At 37.7% G+C, this 19,933-nt stretch overlaps 1 protein-coding gene across 3 annotated transcripts in view; it reads left to right on the top strand.

Annotated features, from left to right (window-relative positions):
- The window catches only part of DISP1 (dispatched RND transporter family member 1), a 219,321-nt gene that overhangs the window by 1,075 nt on the left and 198,313 nt on the right, over positions 1-19,933 (top strand). The window lies entirely within an intron of this gene.

Raw genomic sequence — 19,933 nt, 5'->3', positions numbered from 1 at the left:
CTTATTTAGTTTTCCTTATTGGCGATTGTGTAGTGTGTGGGCTTGCTTTTATCATTACCAGAGGTGGTAACTATTAATTTTAGTTATTGCTGCATTTTATTTATGTTTTATTGACTACACTTAGTATGTACTTCCTAATCTACATCATTATAGTGTCTCACTTCTGTGTACTTACAAAGACTGTTTTAGCTTTAGGTAATGGCAAATTTTGTATTTTTGTCACAAACTGGACAAGGTACCTAAGGAGAGCGTTGTCCTTAGTGGAGGGTGGTATCTGATGATTGAGTCTTTTGCTTGTTTCAAGCAGTTTATATTTCAAATGTTAACATTTTTAAAAAATTTTAAAACTACAGTATTGGTTTGTAGATCTTTTAAATCTGATTTAGTGGTTTTACTTGCACTAATTCAAGTAAACTTGAACAGTTTATGTTTATTGATGGCTTGGTGTCTTGCTAGTTTGTAAACTCTCTTCCTCAGCTTTAATGAGGCGTAATTGACAAATCAAAATTGCGTATGCTTGAGGTGTACAACGTGATAACTTAATGTGCACGTATATTGCAAAATGATTATCACAGTCAAACTAATTAACAAACCATCACGTCACATAGTTACTTATTTCTCTCTTTCGTTTTGTGGTAAGAACACTTAAGATGTACTCTTAATAAATTTGAAGTGTACAACATAGTATTATTAAGCTAAACTCTTGATGGCCTTGAAAATTTATGCTTGTGTAAGATTGTCGTCGAAGAACTCAAGGGCACCCCACTCCAGTACTCTGCCTGGAAAATCCCATGGACGGAGGAACCTGGTAGGCCGCAGTCCATGGGTCGTGAAGAGTCGGACGACTGAGCGACTTCATTTTCACTTTTCACTTTCAGGCATTGGAGAAGGAAATGGCAACCCACTCCAGTGTTCTTGCCAGGAGAATCCCAGGGATGGAGGAGCCTGGTGGACTGCTGTCTGTGGGGTCGCACAGAGTCGGACACGACTGAAGCGACTTTAGCAGCAGCAGCAAGATTGTTATAACTTCATGTGTTTAGGGGCAAACCTGAAACTTTCAAGTGGAAAGCATTACGTAAACTATGCTGTAACATGAAAGGAAATTGAATAATTTTTCAAATTAGAAAGTGAAAAGATGATACTGATCTTTAAAGCTATTGAATTAACTGTCAGGTAGATTTCTGTATGTTTTAATTCAATCTTATTTCTTTAGACAATACTGTTTTTCTGAAGAGGCCTTTTCTGATTTTTCCATATATTGTTGATTTGAAAATGTGTTCTTTCCCCCTTTCCCTTGCTTTTAGGAGAAAGCCTGTAGGTTCTTAGACATTAGTTCATAGGAGAGGAAGTGCTCACTTTTGAAACACAAGAGTCCTGCCTTCTGTAGCAAGTTTCTAGTTATGTGTCTGAATAGTATGTTTGAAATTTGATTGCTTTGTGTTCTGGATTATCTTTGGAATTTTTATCTCTTGTTCTAATGTTGAGTAAATTTTTTAGCCTTCTCTAGATAAATTCTAAGTATTATTTTGTAGGATTTAGATGTATTTTATAGTTTAACCAGTAATGGCATTTAAAAAAAAATCAGTGTGTGGCAAATTACTTGTTATTCTTATGAATTTACTATTTTTTATTTCTGCTACACTGAAACATGTATCTGTGCATTTGAAGAACTGTTAAAACAGCTATAATCAAAACCCCCTTGAAATACACATGCTAGCATGTTTCTTTTTAATCACCAGTTTGTAACACGTGAAGTAGCTTGTTATATTGAGTTTTTTGATTCTGTACGCTGATTGGGCTTTCTTGGTGGCTCAGTGCTAAAGAACCTGTCTGCCAATGCAGAAGATGTGGGTTCGATCCCTGAGTGGGTAAGATCCCCTGCAGAAGGAAATGGCAACCCACTCCAGTGTTCTTGCTCGGGAAATCCCATCAACAGAGGAGCCTGGAGGGCTACAGCATGGGGTTGCAAAGCGTTGGACACGACTTAGTGACTGAACAACAACAAGAACTCTCTGGTTATCAATTTTATGATTATGTAGTCCATTCTCAGTTATCTGCATACCTTAGTTGGCAGCCATTCCCTGCCTTTTGATGGAGTCAGGAGGATTTGTTAGAGCTGAGGAGTACAGCTTTGAACAGGGAGATACCAAGCAGAGTGTTGATCTGCTGATTTTACCATCCAGCTCTGCATTGCCTTTGATGCAGGCCCTCGGCAAGATTAACTGAGGCATAGTCGACTCCTTTTAAAATCTCTTTCTGTCCTTTTTCTTTCGCTGAGTTAGACCTTTTTTTTCATAGTGACTAAGATGACATGGCCCTCCATATGATGTAAGGGGAACAGAGTGGCCAAAAGGACTGCAGTTATGTTAGTAGAGCCTTGTTTATTCTGCTGCGTCTGAGTCCATAAATCTTGGCAAGTTTTCCAGCCTCCAGGCATTAGGTTATGGCTGTGAACCACTTGTTTACATTATTGTTGTTTGAAAAATAGTTTTAATGCTAAATCATAATTGATTGAGGTGATATATAGAGACTCTACTTAATTCTGCTTGAGAGAGGCATCGCATTAGATTTTATATGAGCTTTTCTATTAAAGTGATAATGATATGCCTCACAGTTACAAATATTTTGGAAAGTACACTGATTGCTTTTAGTATTTGTTGTTCTTATTATTAGTTTTTGTTTTTATTTTGAGATCCCAAGGTAAAGAAAAACTATTGGATAAAAGATTTGGGCAGAGGTTGAAGAGGCTGACTATTATTACTGGTGACATGTTAAGGGTAATGTTTGAAGCTGTCTGCAGTGATTGGAAGGAGTGTCTAAACATTAAGGTTGTTTCATATTGGCAGTGCCTGGTGATGATAAGAAGCAGAAAGACTTTTAGTTGCATTTATTATTGTTTTAAAATACCCTGCAGACAGTGTGCTCCCTCATTGCCTGTAGCGGGCAGGGAAAAAAAAATCCCTCCCATCTCTCCCACCTCTGTGAGAATGACCTGGCAGAGGCTGGGAAGTCAAAGTGTATATGGCAGTTAGGAGTGTTGGAGAGGTTTAAGGGAAGGGTTGAAGGTTCAAGAAGTGTCAGTTGCTTAGTCCTGTCCAACTCTTTGTGATCCCATGGACTGTAGCCCACCAGGCTCCGCTAGTCCATGGGATTCTCCAGGCAAGACAAGAGGGAGACGATATATATGTATGTGTGTGTATGTGTGAAAGTCACTCAGTAGTATTTGACTCTGTGCGACCCCATGGACTATACAGTCCATGGAATTCTCCAGGCCAGAACACTGGAGTGGATTGCCGTTCTCTTCTCCAGATACACATGCGCACGCGCGCACACACACACACACATACAATTTTGATTCGCATTGTTATATGGCATAAACCAACACAACATTGTAAAGCAATTATTCTCTAATTAAAAAACAAACTAAAAAGACATGTGAATAAAAAACAAATATTGAAGTTTATTTGCAAAATTGAGAGGAAGTAAGCATTGGGATTGATGAGAACACTGTAGATACCAGAAGGCCAAGCACTATTTATGAGTGAACTTGTGTAAATTACGGCAGAGGAGGGAGGGCAGGCCCTATGAAGTGATGCATAATCAAGTTATAGACTTTCCCACAAAAACTAGTAAGATAAGCAGTAACAGTCAATTAGTCAACTCCTAATATTTTAAACCTAAATGATGACTATTTCATAGTAATTGAATAAAGTTGCAAAAATAGAAATAGTTCAGGGAACCACCTGTATACTGTTTACTCAGATTCACCTATTTTTAACATTTTACCTTATTTGCTTTATCACTTAAATAAGAGCACTTTTGATGAAAGTAGAAAGCTCATATAAAACATGCTCCCAAGTACAACTGCTAACTTTATTTCTTTTCCTAATAAAGTTATTTATTGGTTCTAACTCTCTGAGTTCTAGAGCTGGAAAGGACCTTGGGAAATAATCTGATTGACTCCCTTAAGGGTATTAAATGTTGACCAATCCAGGACAAGTAGGTTTTGAGTTCTAAACCTCTGTAGCCTCTTCCAGGGTCTTATCATCCTGACATGTTGGATTCGTTTCATTTGATCTCAAAAAAAGCATGTAAAATGTTATTCTCTAGACCTGCCTGTAATCTCGCTTGCAACCATTTAAGTCCACCTCTTCTGAATCTCATTTCCTTATCCTATAGAAAACAGCTGAACTGCATTCTTTAGAAGAACACAAAACTTATTCTATAATAAGTACCTTGTTACTTTTCTTTGGATAAGACTCTCTTTTCCTTGAGGTTTCTACCCAAAACATGCTTTCTGTCTCTCTAGTTAAATCACAAGGTCTGAACTTGGTTGATTTTATAAGATAATAGATTTTTCATATCCTTTTTAAAGTGAGGTGAACAGAGCTTAGAAGAGTCTGACTAATGTAGAATAATAACAATGATAAGTTATGTATAAATTATTTAGATAGTGCTTTAGTGCTTTTCTTGCTTGGTCCTTTGATCCTTGGGGCAGGAGAGGTGGTATCCTTAGTTCAGAGGTAGAAAAACTTGAGCCACAGAAAGGTTCACTGACTAGCTAGGCTGGGCTGGAACTGGGATGCAGCTATTCAACATTTTTGAATGAAAACACTGCACTTGTACAACTGATTTTTAAATTGAGATGCATGACTTTACACTTGCTTCCTGTTAAATTTTATCCTGCCTGTGTTTCAGTTATTCACCATTTTAAATGAAAAGTCTTCCAACCCTAAATCCAGTTCTCTTTTCCACTGCATCTCACTTTGAGGTCCTTACATACCATGTATTTTAAAATGTACTTTAAAATCACTTGGCTGTCTTTATTTCTTCTCTCCTTTCTCTAACATAACTTGCTACTAGGGAAATAAAGTGTCTGTTGACTCAGCTTGTACTTTTTCTTCTGCACTTAAAAGAATATCATTGCAGAATTGGATGAACCTGTAATAGTCCCTTAATCCATTCTTCTACCTGATTTGGGTACCCTGATAACACTTCTTATCCCAGAGGACTTCAGGCCCTTACCTGAATACATAGAGTGATTAGGTAGGTGTTCACGTCTCCAAATTACCTATTGTGTGTTTTTTAAAAATCTAGTTGGTTTTAGTTGTAGAGAAACACAGAAGAACTATTTCCTCTTTGCTATATAAAGTTTTGTCACATATTTAAAATAACTATGTCTTATTATCTCTTCTTCAGGTTAAATAATGCCAATATCTAAATCTCTCACTATTCCAGTTGTCTTATTCTGGATGCAGTAGAATGTCAGTATTCTGAAAATTCAGCTTCCATCACTGTCTGCACTAGTTTAGGCAGCAAATAGTGGGACTGTCAACTTCCTGTAAAGTGGACGATACTCTTTGTCCAAAATTGTGTTAATATTCAAGTAGACACATCTTGCTCTTATATTAAGCATTTGGTAAGCCAAAGCCCCCTAGATTTCTGCAGGAGGAACTCTCTGTTAGTGTGGTCCTTGTACCCATAGAGCTGATTTTTAAATTGAAATGCATGACTTTACACTTACTCTCTATTTAATTTTATCCTACCTGTGTTTTAGCTATTCAGCATTTTAGCTTATAAATACGTATATTGGTCTCAATATTCTTGTTTGCATATTATCCATCCTTTTCAGCTTTGTCCTCTCTATTTATAATACTTATTCCTGAGAGATTGTGTTGAGTCAGGGCTGGCTTTGGGCTGTTTGTGGCTAAGTAGCTAATGCACCTTGTAGGTTTAGAAGTGGGTCATATAGAAAGTTTTCTGCAGAGAAATGTGAGAAGTGCTAGTTCCCTGGACCTGGTTGCCTTATTCCCTGGGAGACCCAAGAATTACTTATAGACCATTTCAAAGCCTTGCTGTTTTTTTCCTTTTCCTTCCACTCACTTTTACATGCATGTCTCTGAAGAATAGAAAAATAACGAAGTCATTGAAATTATGTTCTAACATGCCTGTCTCTCTTAGCTCTCAAAACTGAATGTCACCGCTTAACTTAGAATAGTTGGAAACTTTGTTTAAAGAAAGTATCTGGGACCCTCCCTTACTTATGTTTACTGTGTTGCTTTGAGATTTAGTCTTTGAAGTACTTAAAGACTGTGGGCTCTTACTTACACTCTAGGGCTTCCCTGGTGGCTCAATGTTAAGAATCCACTTGCCAATGCGGGAGATGCAGCTTCCATCCCTGGGTTGGGAAGATCCCTTGGAGAAGGAATGCGAGCTCACTCCAGTATTCTTGTCTGGAAATATCCCATGGACAGAGGAGCCTTGTGGGCTACAGTCCATGGGGTCACAAAGAGTCTGACATGACTTAGCCACTGAGCATGAGCATGATTCACACTCTAAGACTTAAAACTGCCATGAACTATAAAAAGGTTTTTAAAGAGAAACTTGTACTTGGAAACAGTAATTTACATTCTTAGAAACTAGGCTTGCAGTTGGCCTTAGTCCATTACATGTGTGTGTGTATAATATGTAGACTTATATGGAGATTATTTCCACTTTCAGTCAATGTCAAGCCTTTAAATTTTTAATCTAGAAATCTCTTACACAGACAGTGCAGATATTGAATGTTTCTGCCCTCTTGAATGCTGTTATAGAGCTGTTCTGTGCAGAACAAGAGACAGCTCTCAATAACATAATTGAATGGAAAATGGACTGGCTTAGAGTAGAATCTTTCTGTCTGATGCTCAAGGGCAGTTGCCTCGGTGATGACTGGGTTCTTTCATTGACTCTGTAACACTGCCAGTTCTCTTCACAATTGGTTGGAAATAATCACAGTGACAGCTCCAGTGTGCTGGAGCACTTAGAGGTCCTAAGACGTTTCTTGTGTATTTAATACAGCAGGGGAGAGGAGATACAGAAACTGCACCTACATTGAGAGATCTGTGTTTTCCTGTAAAATTGACTTCAGGTAGCCAGTGAAAGTTGTATTTAAGCTCTTGAAACACGTTAGATTTGTTTCAAAATTGTGGGCAAAATTGGTGTCTTTGTTAGTGAAATTTGGTACAAAGATTTCATTAGTTTAGACCAGTGGTTCTTAACCTGGAAGAGCCAGTGCTCTGTTTTTAAAACAAATGTTTTGTAGTCCCCCTTTATTATGCTGAAGTGCATTCATAGATATATTGTAACTACTTGCAAACCTGGCTGCAAAGAAATGAACATAATGTTCTAACTCTAATATAAAGGAGAAATAAAAATAAAGTCATTAAATATATTTTTCAAAACGTATATGCTCTATACATAGCAAGTGGTTAACTTTGTTACCTGTGTCTGGAATTATTGTGATTGAAATAAGTAAAAATTCAGGTTTATTCAGATAAATCGTACTTACATACACTGAATTATATTGCAGTCATTGAGATGATTTTCCAAAATGTTGAATTAACTCTTGGCAAAATTCAGAAAAGACTTAAATACAGTCTTGCCTTGACTTTCAGAGCAGTTACATTTTGGGCGAGCCTGTGTATTATTAGCAATGTGAAAAAGAGAATTCCTATTTGTATGTTCAGTGGAGTTACAGTCTAGACTTAGGTAATTTAAATGAGTTTCACATCCACGTCTGTTTCTATGGGATATTAAAACTCCGGGGAGGATGCAGGATCACCTTTGGCGTACAGCAGTGCCCCTCATTCCTCAGCGCGCCGAGTGCCGTCAGTGGCCCTGGCAGTGTCAAAACCAAGAAATGTTCACGCAAACTTTCGAAACATCCTGTAGGGTTTAAAATTAAGCCATATTATCTTTTAGCTTCATAAGCTTAAAGGAAACCAGTTTCTTTTCTGTGTGTGTGTGTGTGTGTGTGTGTGTGTGTATAGAACTATCTTTTTTAGATTAGGGATAACAAATATGTTTTAACGTCACAGTTCTGGCTCATTGGTGATGGTTGCCTTGAGCATTGTATTAAACATTCTGAAGCAAAGTCCAACCTCAGTAGGAAATAGTATTGTGATTGATTAGTCATGTCTGCCCTAGGTAGAAGGGGAAACGGCTGCATGGACAGCTGCCACATATCCCATCTCAAGATAGCTCAATATATCTTCACCCACTGGGTACCAGTACTTCCATCTTATGGGATTTGGGAACATGTGGGGAAGGTTTTGGTTGTCATAGTGATGGATGTGTATTTGTGACTGTTCATGAAACCAGGAATACTAAATGACCTACAGTGCTCTAGATAGTTCTACACTGTAGGAAAATATCCTATCCAAAAAGCATGAAGTCACTTATTGAGGAATAACCAATCTAGCTTGGAAAACAATTCATTTATAGAACCTATTCTGAACCAGATGGTCACTGGTGTTGGATATAGAGATATCTTGGCATTGAATGGGAGTTTGCCATGTGATCTCCAGGGTCTTTTCAAGCTCCTTGATTTCATGTGCATAAATCAGAGGTTAGCAAACTATGGTCCACAGGCCAAATCTGGCCTGTTTTAGTAAATCAAGTTTTATTGGAATATCAGCCATACTCGTTCATTTATGTACTGTCATTGGCTGCCTTGGGGCTACAATGGCAGAGTTGAGTAGTTGCCAATGATACTTTATGGCCTGCAAGGCCTAAATACTACTTACCTTTTACAGAAAAAAAATTTATAGGTACCTAGAATCAGTAACACTTTTTGAATGGAACCAGCATATGAACTGATATTTCTAAATATGTCATTCTATGTCTTTAGTAGTTTCTGTGTATTTTGGGATTCTAAAATCTTTTTCTATGTCAGTGTACAATGGCGGGCTAACTAGTTGATGGATTAACAATAAAACTTAGAGCTAGAAAATTCCCAGCTTGATTCTGCAAATATACCTCAATAAAGTACTGCAAAGTCTGCTACTTGCCTGATTCCTTAGTCTTTAAAATTGGGCTGGTAAGTGACTTTCTTCAGTCATGTTATATAATGACTAGTTATGAAACTCTTTGAAGGCCATGAAAATGAGAAAAAAAATTGAATCTCAGAATTTTCTGAAATCAGTTTCAGAACCTAACAGTTCAGTGTGGAAAACATCACATTCTTTTTCTTCCTATGTATTTTAATAAAGCAAAGGACAGTGAGATAATCGTTGCAGTAACATTCTGAATACTTATTTAAAATGCTTTAATATTTTAAAGAGGTTAAACACACACATCTGTTAATTCTTACTTGAAAAAGAAAATACTAGTTGGAGTATTTAGTATGTTAGTATAGCAGTCAGGGTTCTTGAGAGAAACAAAACCACTCTCATTTGCAGTGCATATGTGTGTTTTTTAAAAAGAGATTTGTTTTTGTGAATTGACTCATGACATTGTTGGGGGGGGGTGTCAAGTTCAAAATTTGTAGGAAAGACTGCCAGATTTAAGGTCAGGTTGATGCTTCAGTATTGAGATAGGATTCTTTCTCTGGAAAAACTCGGTTTTTACTCTTAAGCCCTTCGACTGATTAGATGTGTCCCACCCACATTATCAAGGGTAATCTTCTTTACTTAAAGTCAACTTACTGTAGATATTAACTCCATCTACATAGTACCTTTACAGTAACACCTAAATTAATGTTTGATTAAGTGACTGGGTACTATAACCTAGCAAAATTGATGGATAAGACTAATCTTCACAGTTAGTATTTGGAATACTTTTGGTGTATTAAACAAATATGTGGTATATGAAATATTGCAGTAGTGATTAGTTAATAGGAGAGTGTGTATGTTCAGAGCCTAGTAGTCTTTAAGGGATTACCTGGGTTTTCAGTGATGTGTCAAATAGAGAATGGAAAATGGACAATTTAATCAACCTTGTCACCCTTTGAAATTTAAGTTTTTCTCTGTTTTTGTGGTTTTAATATGTTGTATATTAATTTTTTAAAATATAAGATGCCTTAAGTAATTTTAATCATTTCATATAAATTTTTCTGTTTTTACAAGTTAATGGCTTTTGGTAGCCTTTTTATAGGAAAAAAAAGATAGATCTAGGAATCAGTCTTGAACTTATTTAGTCTAATTCCCTTCATTAACAGTTGAGAAACTAGTCCCAGAAAAGTGGAGTAATTTACCCTGGTAACATATCCTACTGTAAAAGAACCAAGATTAGAAGCCAGATCTATCCAGATCTGGTTTCCAATCCAGGGCCTTTTCTGCCACCAGAATGGTTACAGTTAAATGATGCTAATCATGGGCAGGTTTTCTGAAGAGAAAGTGATTTTGAGTCTTATTTAAGGGAGTGAATATGAATTACTAGTTAAGAAAATAGTGGTGGAATTCTTGCCATTCAGTCACACTGAAAGGAGGGGAAGGGCAGAGAGAAGTATGATACTGTAAGATATTTACAATTGGACAACACACCCACTTGGGGCACACAGTGGCATGAGATACCCCCGGGGCTTGAAGAGATTTTACTAGGAAATACAATCCAGGCTAGCCATTGGATGACTCACAGGGGATATTCCAAAGGATCTTAAGAGTAGGTAACACATGGACCAAGATAAGTTACTGAAAGCTCTCTTTGTTGAGGAGATTGAGAACAGAAAAACATGTAGCTGTTGAAACTCAGATGCTCTCTATAAACCCACACAGGGCAAGGGTTTGGAATTCCTCCAGGAGGGAATTTTAGGGACCTTGTGGCATAGAGAAAAGTTGTAGGATGTAAAGGGATCCTTTAGAAGGTTGCCAGGTTTCAGGTATAATCTGAGCTTCCTTTTCTGTAAAATAATAATACCTGATGCACATAGTTGTTATAAGGGGTAAAGGGGATACTGTGTGTAATGTGCTTAGCATAACGTCTGGCACATAGTATTCGGTAAACAATAGCATTTATCTTATTATGTCATAGCAATTGGCTGAGGGTCTAGAGTGAGATCCTTTTTTCCCAGCTTCCCTTATTCTTTATGTCTCCTCCATAGCTCTTTATTGTGCCTTTTCCCCCCTCAAGTATTTTTTAATTTCTTTATTTTTAATTAGAGGATAAATGCTTTACAATATTGTGTTGGTTTCTGCCATATATTGGCGTGAATCAGTCAAAGGTATATGTGTGTCCCCTCTGTCTTGAACCTCCCTCGCACCTCCCACCCCATCACACCCCTCTAGGTTGTCGCAGAGCACCAGATTTGAGCTCCCTGCATCCTACGGCAAGTTTCCACTGGCTGTATCTGCTGTACGTACGGTAATGTACGTGCTTCAGTGCTGCGCTCTCGGTTTGTCTCACCCTCTCCTTCCTCCCCTGTCCATAAGGCTCTTCTCTTTGTCTGCATCTCCATTGCTGCCCTGTAGATAGGTTCATCAGTACCATCTTTCTAGATTCCATATATGTGCATTAATATATGATATTATCCTTTCAACAAAGAAAAAATTATATTAAAAGACAGAAATGAAGCACTAGGGAACTCTTCAGCATGCTTTTTGCTTCAGGTTTCTTACTTCCGGGCACGTGCATGTCTCTAACAGTGTTTAGTACTTCTCTAGCTCTGTGATCCTCAGGCTAGCTTTCTTTTGAGCAAACTGTGCACTTTTTTGGGGGGACCATATTTCAATTTCAAAATTCCATCTCATCAAAATAAAAGGATGTACTTTTCTAACAGCACTATCTCCAATTAACTTTGTTGCCTCTCCGCCGCCCAACACTCTTTGGAATTTAACTGTGAAGATATGATTGGGAAGGGAAGTGAAAAGTACAAGATTTTGGAGTAACTTCTCGCTTTCCTCTTCACAGGGTTATTTCATTTAGTTTTGGGAAAAAAGTGAACTACTTGATGGGTGTCAACTCCAAAGATAATGGTTAAAAAAAAAAAAGGAATTTTGTATGTTAATTGTGTGTTAAGATAGAAAAACACTTAAGAGTGTAGACTCAGTGGTAATCAAGTGACAGATGTGTAGGCTTTTGGGTTTTTTTGTTTGTTTTTTGGCTGTGTCTTAGGGCATACAGGATCTTAGTTCCTTGACCAGGGATTGAACTTGTGCCTCCTGAAGTAGAAGCACAAGGTCATAATCACTGGACCATCAGGGAAGTCCCATGGGCTAAATATGAGGCTTAGCGTATCTATCTCATCTTTACTGCGACTGTTTCTGAACCAGACCTGGAAACCATTGCACTGGTGTTCAGAGGTTGGTAAAGTTTACACTTAATTGGAGTGAATTAGTATATTATCATTCGAAGGAGCCTTGCAGTGCTTGAAGATCTGTTAAAGAAGCGTTCTTTCTTGGAACTCTTAGAGGTGAAAGAGAGGTTCTGTGCACAATTTTGTATGCTAGGCTTTTAAATTTAAACTGAGAAATTTGTTGTATGTGTACATTCATAAACAAAGGAGTTCAGAAAAGCTTGAAAGAGGGCTTTAAGGAGAAGTGAATTTGACTCTTTCTTTCTAATGATCCCTATTTTTTCCCCCAAAGATGCAACTAAATAAACATTACTTTTTTAGTGATTTTTGATTTTTCTATAGTTTGATCATAAGATAGAACAGCTTTCTATTTTCAGGCCCCAGTGTTTCAAATTGTATGGTATTCTGTTTCATAGTTCTACAGTTGATAAGTATTGGTGGTCTATAGTAGCATTTGGTCAGTGAGACATGCTGGTAATTATTGTCTCAAAAGAGTAAGTGCTGTGTTGATCATTAGTGTTTGTTCTCTGATGCACACTCTCCTGCAGTTTCTTCCTTTCCTGGCTGTTATTTCCTCCATTGGATAACGATGCTTTCTCATCTCACAAGTGCCTATGCATTCATAACACTTGTTTTTCTTTCTTTTGTCCTTTAATCTCTCCTCCAAATGAAATCTCCATTTCTCTCATAACTGATAGCTAATGTGTAGTTATTTGATTAAGTTAATTCAGAGTAGGAGTGGAGTGATTGATAGACCTAATCACAAGGTATATTATGAAGTTAGATGTATTTTAAAGTGAAATTTGTGAAACTAAGCAAAAAAACCTGTCGACTCAGAGAAATAGCAGATGGTTTCATATTTAGAGATGATGTGTTTGCTTTATTACTTCTGACTTCCTTTTTTTTTTTGATTCCCAATTTCTGTGAGAACATACTTCTTCCCTCCATAAATTGAGAAAGAATAAGAGGAAGAGACAAGATGTTTGACAAATAGGTATAGGTACTTCTTGACTCTTTTCCTTCTCCAGGCCTTCCCTCTGTACTGTCACTATATGTTTTTGTTTGTTTAGATACTCTTCTTGTGAAATATAACTCATCTCTTAGTTCAGGTTCCTGTCTTCCAACTTGTTAAAAGAAATTCTGCTTATTTAAATGTTGTCAAATTATGTGTTTGTCTATGAAACTTATGATTTTACTTTGTTTTTCAGAACAGTTTTAAGTGACATGATGAATTTTTTCCATCAAGGAGTAAAAGTCACTACTAAGTGTGTCCTGTTGTTGAAAATGTCTCAAATAATACTAGTCTCTATACATTGATAATGTATTCAATACTATATGCCAGGTGCTACACTGGGCATTTAATATATATTATATTCAGTTCTTATAACAACCTTTAGATAAGGTAAATATTTATATTTCCCTTTTAGAGATGAGGGAAGTTTGGAGAAAGTAAATCATTTGTATAAATTTATACTACTTGTACGGAGAAGGCAATGGCAACCCACTCCAGTGCTCTTGCCTGGCAAATCCCATGGATGGAGGAGCCTGGTAGGCTGCAGTCCATGGGATCGCTAGGAGTTGGACACAACTGAGCGACTTCACTTTCACTTTTCACTTTCATGCGCTGGAGAAGGAAATGGCAACCCACTCCAATGTTCTTGCCTGGAGAATCCCAGGGATGGGGGAGCCTGGTGGGCTGCCGTCTGTGGGGTCGCACAGAGTTGGACACGACTGAAGTGACTTAGCAGCAGCAGCAGCATACTACTTGTAAATGGTGGAACTAATTTTAAAACCCATCTGCTTTTGGTTGTACACTGTTTTCCTCTGCATTTGAAAAGCACCTTAAATATTTTGGTGCCTATACCTACAGTACTTTTTAGAGTATGAGCAGCATGTTGAGTCTAGAATTTTTTTGTTTTGTATATCCATCTACTCCTGAAAGTGGTTTATGATTCATTTGTTCCACTTTAAACTTTTATTAATGCAATGAGTTTATTACTGACAAATGTGTGTTTTTTTGTTGTTGTTCCTCAAGGATGGTACTATAATTAATGTAGCATCTAGCATAAAGAAGCAGATGCCTAATATTTGCTGCATGAATAGGTAATGAACAGGTAATATGAGGGGGTATTCACGTAAAAATTTATTTCTTTTGGAATGTGAACAGGAACATTCCTCATATTACAGCATGCTGCAGGGCAGGGTTAGAATCCAAGCTTTGATTAAAATCATCCAAACTCTTTTATTTCTTTGCTTTACAACCACAGATTTTTGCAGGCTGAAAAGAATAATGGAGAGAGTAATGATGAAATACATTTACATCTGCTGCAAAAAAACAACAAAACGACATTTAGACAGTTTCATTTTTTTTAAACCTAGATTAAAAAGGCTGCTTTGAAATGAAGAGTAAATTAGTGGCTACCTAATAAGTAGTTATTACATTCCTGTGCTGGAAGCCTGTTCAGGTGATACTGAAGATGGCGGCTGCCAGTTAACAGTTCTGTCTCAAATAGTTTCTCCCTTGGGGATAGTATAAGCATTCAAGCATTCTTTAGAAGCTTTCCTTTTCATCCCCAATTGAGAGGTTTTAGATAAAGGTGTGACCTTCCCTGAACTGCTTAGGTTTTCTTAGGCTGTCAAGATCAAAAGCAAAACAAACATTTAGAATTATCTGCAGTATATCATTTTCCTCACTGGAACAAGAGAGAATGAAGCTGTTTTGAATAGCTACTCTCTTGACTATATTGCCCTTCTCGCCAGCCACTAGAACTGTCAGGGGTTAGCGGGGCATATTGAATTGGTGTGTTTACAGAATAGTTGATGGTTCTTGATTCTTTTAGACATTATATGGTTTATCATGGTTGCCCCTCAAGATCACTTTAGCAGCAATATGTTGTTGTTTAGTTGCTAAGTCGTGCCCAACTCTTCTGTGACCCCATGGGCTTCCATGGTGGCTCAGATGATAAAGAATCTGCCTGCAGTCCAGGAGAATTTATTTAATCCCTGAGTCGGGAAGATCCCCTGGAGGAGGAAATGGCACCCCACTCCAGTATTCTTGCCTGGGAAATCTGGTGGACTGAGGAGCCTGTTGGTGTACAGTCCATGGGGTCGCAAAGTGAGCGGACATGACTGAGCGACCTAACACTTTCACTTTATTTCACTTCCACTGTAGCCCACCAGATTCCTCTGTCCATGGGATTTCCCAGGCAAGAATACTGGAGTGGGATGCCATTTCCTTACCAGGGGATCTGCGCAACCCAGGGACTGAATCCTGGAACCCGTCTCCTGAACTGCAGATGGGTTCTTTACCACTGAGCCACCTGAGAAGCAGCAGTATAGTGTAGGAGAAATTCATTAGTCACTTAATACTGTAATCTCATTATCAGTAATTAGATCTCTGAGCTCAAGTGAGCAGATTAGTAGTCACCTTTATGCTTTACTAATTTTTAATGATTTAATTTGTGGTTCTTTGGTGTTGGCTTCCAGGTTATTATATTTGCTGAATGTTGTATGATGGGCATTAGGATTATCTACTCCCATCAAGGAGTGAGAACATATTTTCTTAATTTAACTCCTTCAGGTGATTTTTTTGACACCTCTGCTAGTGTGGTGTTACAAAGCAGTTTTAGATAGAGGATAATAGTTATACAACTAGCTAATAATAAATATTTACTATGTGCCAATCATTGTGCTCAGTATTTTACACCTGTTATCTAATTTAATCCTCATTGCAATTTTATTAAGGACCCTTATTATGCCAACTTCATAGATACAGAAATTGAGTCATTATATGGAGGCTAAATAGCTTGTGACACAGGAATTAGAGGTGGGATTTGAATGGGGACAACCTGACTTCAGGGCTTTAGCCCTTAATTGCTCTACTGTATAGCAAGTTGATGCCTTCTGTTTTATACATAACAACTCTATCATTAAGATTTCTACTCGTAAAATTCTCCCGTGTTGTTTCCTATTAGAGTTTGTGTATACAGATTTTCCATTTCTATTCTCATAAAACTTTCATCTTTAGTTTTAGAGGTTGCCAGTTGGTTTCCTGCAAAACTTATAAAGTTTTTACCATTTTTATTCCAGGTAAGAGAGTTGTGTCACCTTGCTGTTTGACATATGTGCTTTAAAGTTGGCGGTAGTCAATCCTTTGTCTCAGTAGAAATGAACAGTTAAAGTACTTATACTTTATTTTGAATTAGATAAGTTTATGGGTAGATTTGCCATTTTAAGTTTATCTTAGACACATGTAGAAGTTCATTTTTATTCTGTAAATGTGCAGATGGGGAACTTCTGGAAGCATCCTTATGTAAAAGAGAAAAAGAATCCCCTCAGAATTCAGAATTGGTCATGCTAAATTTAAAAAGTGAGTGGGAGTATGGATAATCCATACAACAATTTCATTGTTGAATGAAAAGTTTTTCACTTTTTTGTCCTTAGTGTCAACCCTTATAACACTGTTATTGGGAAATACTTGACTAAGCTTTTACTGAAGACTTTAGCTTTGGGAGCACACTACCTAATCCATGAAATAATCTTCATGCAACAAAGTATTTTATTTTATTTTGGGGTTACATGCTCATTCTCAATTTCAACAAATTGTAATTAACTAGAGTGAGTTACACATCTTTGAGATGACATAATTAATAGCCATTGTTTTTTCTCCCAGCAAGTTGTGGATAGGAAGAGTAGGTAGCTATTTAATAAAGCAGCCACTGGGTTTTCTTTGTCTTATATGAAGTTTTAACCTTTGCCTTTTGCTATTGAAGAGGTATTTGCTTCAGGTTGAACTTAATCTTTCTTTGAAAACCTAAATATGTTTAAGCATAGTTTTGAAGCAATAATAAACTGGTGGTACTTACACATAATATGATTTTATTTGGAAGCTTTTTAGTCTGAAATAAGGAGGGAGTATAACAGAAAGCCAAGGAAGCAAGGATGACAGTTCTATATAATAGTTGTGGAATTCATGATTAAAATGTCTCATTTAGTCTAAAACAATGACCTGCTTATTAGTGAATCTACTTCAGTGTCATGAAAAGAAGGGAAAGGAAAAAGGTACTTATGCATCTTTATGGCAGGCACTGTGCTACTGTTGTATGTTTGCACAATAACTCAGGTCCTGGGTTTAATAACTTTTAGCTTTTATCTCTTTTTAAAGATGAGGAAATGGAATTTTAAATAGATGATTTGACTGTAGTTAGAACTAATACTTGGCAGCACTGGGATTTGAATTCAGGAATATCTTACTCTGAGGCGTGAATTCACATCCTATGCTGTCTTTTTTGTTTCCCCTTGTTTTCTTATTCCATTTTTACCCTCAACTCTGTTGGAAGTTTTCAGTTTTATTTCTTTTCTTTTAGTGGTTACCCTAAGAAATATTGGTATGTATACTTAACGAATTCTGAATGTGAGTAGTATTTTTACCCTGTTCCTGAGCCTGACCAGTAATGCTGAAGAAGCTGAAGCTGAACAGTTCTATGAAGACCTACAAGACCTTCTAGAACTAACACCCAAAAAAGATGTGCTTTTCATAATAGGGGACTGGAATGCAAAAGTAGGAAGTCAAGAAATACCTGGAGTAACAGACAAGTTTGGCCTTGGAGTACAGAATGAAGCAGGGCAAAGGCTAGTAGCATTTTGCCAAGAGAACATGCTGGTCATAGCAAGCACCCTCTTCCAACAACACAAGAGAAGACTATACATGGACATCACCAGATGGTCAATACCGAAATCAGATTGATTATATTCTTTGCAGCCAAAGATGTAGAAGCTCTATATAATCAGCAGAAACAAAACCGGGAGCTGACTGTGGCTCAGATCATGAGCTCCTTATTGCAAAATTCAGACTTAAGAGGGAAAATAGGGAAAACCACTAGACCATTCAGGTATGACCTAAATCAAATCCCTCAGGATTATATATTTTAAGTGAGAAATAGATTCAAGGGATTAGATCTGACAGAGTGTCTGAAGAGCTATGGACGGAAGGTCATGACATTGTACAGGAGACATGGATCAAGACCATTCCCAAGTAAAAGAAGTGCAAAAAGGCAAAATGGTTGTCTGAGGAGGCCTTCCAAATAGCTGTGAAAAGAAGGGAAATGAAAGGCAAAAGAGAAAAGGAAAGATATACCCATTAGAATGCAGAGTTCCAAAGAATAGCACGAGAGATAAGAAAGACTTCCTCAGTGATCAGTGCAAAGAAATAGAGGAAAACAATAGAATGGGAAAGACTAGAGATCTGTTTAAGGAAATGAGAGATACCTAGAGACTATTTCATCCAAAGATGGCACAATAAAGGACAGAAATGGTATGGACCTAACAGAAGCAGAAGATATTAAAAAGAGGTAGCAAGAATACACAGAAGAACTATACAAAACAGATCTTCACAACCCAGATAATCACAATGGTGTGATCACTCACATAGAGCCAGACATCTTGAAATGCGAAGTCAAGTGGGCCTTAGGAAGGATCACTATGAACAAAGCTAATGGAGGTGATGGAATTCCAGTTGAACTATTTCAAATCCTAAAAGATGATTCTGTGAAAGTGCTACACTCAATATGCCAGCAAATTTGGAAAACTCAGCAGTGGCCACAGGACTGGAAAAGGTAAGTTTTCATTCCAATCCCAAAGAAAGGCAATGCCAAAGAATGCTCAAGCTACCGCACAGTTGCACTCATCTCACATGCTAGTAAAGTAATGCTCAAAATTCTCCAAGCCAGGCTTCAACAGTACACGAACCATGAACTTCCAGATGTTCAAGCTGGTTTTAGAAAAGGCAGAGGAACCAGGGATCAAATTGCCAACATCCGCAGGATCATTGAAAAAGCAAGAGTATTCCAGAAAAACATCTGTTTCTGCTTTATTGACTATGCCAAAGCCTTTGACTGTGTGGATCACAATAAATTGTGGAAAATTCTGAAAGAGATGGGAATACCAGACCACCTGACCTGCCTCTTGAAAAATCTGTATGCAGGTCAGGAAGCAACAGTTAGAACTGGACATGGAACAACAGACTGGTTCCAGATAGGGAAAGGAGTCCGTCAAGGCTGTATATTGTCACCCTGCTTATTTAACTTATATGCAGAGTACATGATGAGAAATGCTGGACTGGATGAAGCACAAGATGGGATCAAGATTGCCGGGAGAAATATCAATAACCTCAGATATGCAGATAATACCACCCTTATGGCAGAAAGCAAAAAACTAAAGAGTCTCTTGATGAAAGTGAAAGAGGAGAGTGAAAAAGTTGGCTTAAAGCTCAACATTCAGAAAACTAAGATTATGGCATCCGGTCCCGTCACTTCATGGCAAATAGATGGGGAAACAGTGGAAACAGTGACAGACTTTTTTTGGGCTCCAAAACCACTTCAGATGGTGACTGCATCCATGAAGTTAAAAGACAGTTGCTCCTTGGAAGAAAAGTTATGACCAACCTAGACAGCATATTAAAAAGCAGAGTCAGTACTTTGCCAACAAAGGTCCATCTAGTCAAAGCTATGGTTTGGTTTTTCTGGTAGTCATGTATAGATGTGAGAGTTGAACTGTAAAGAAAGTTGAGCGCCGAAGAATTGATACTTTTGAACTGTGGTGTTGGAGAAGACTCTTGAGAGTGTCTTGGACTGCAAGGAGATCCAACCAGTTCATCCTAAAGGAGATCAGTCCTGGGTGTTCATTGGACGGACTGATGCTGAAACTGAACCTCTAATACTTTGGCCACCTGATGGGAAGAACTAACTCATTGGAAAAGACCCTGTTGCTGGGAAAGATTGAGGGCAGGAGGAGAAGGGGATGACAGAGGATGAGATGGTTGGATGGCATCACTGACTCAATGGACATGAGTTTGAGTAAACTCTGGGAGCTGGTGATGGACAGGGA

Source organism: Odocoileus virginianus, chromosome 11 (genome assembly GCF_023699985.2).
Source record: "Odocoileus virginianus isolate 20LAN1187 ecotype Illinois chromosome 11, Ovbor_1.2, whole genome shotgun sequence".
NCBI classification, from domain to species: domain Eukaryota; kingdom Metazoa; phylum Chordata; class Mammalia; order Artiodactyla; family Cervidae; genus Odocoileus; species Odocoileus virginianus.
Note: the sequence above shows the minus strand (reverse complement) of the source record. Positions and strands in the feature narration are given on the sequence as shown.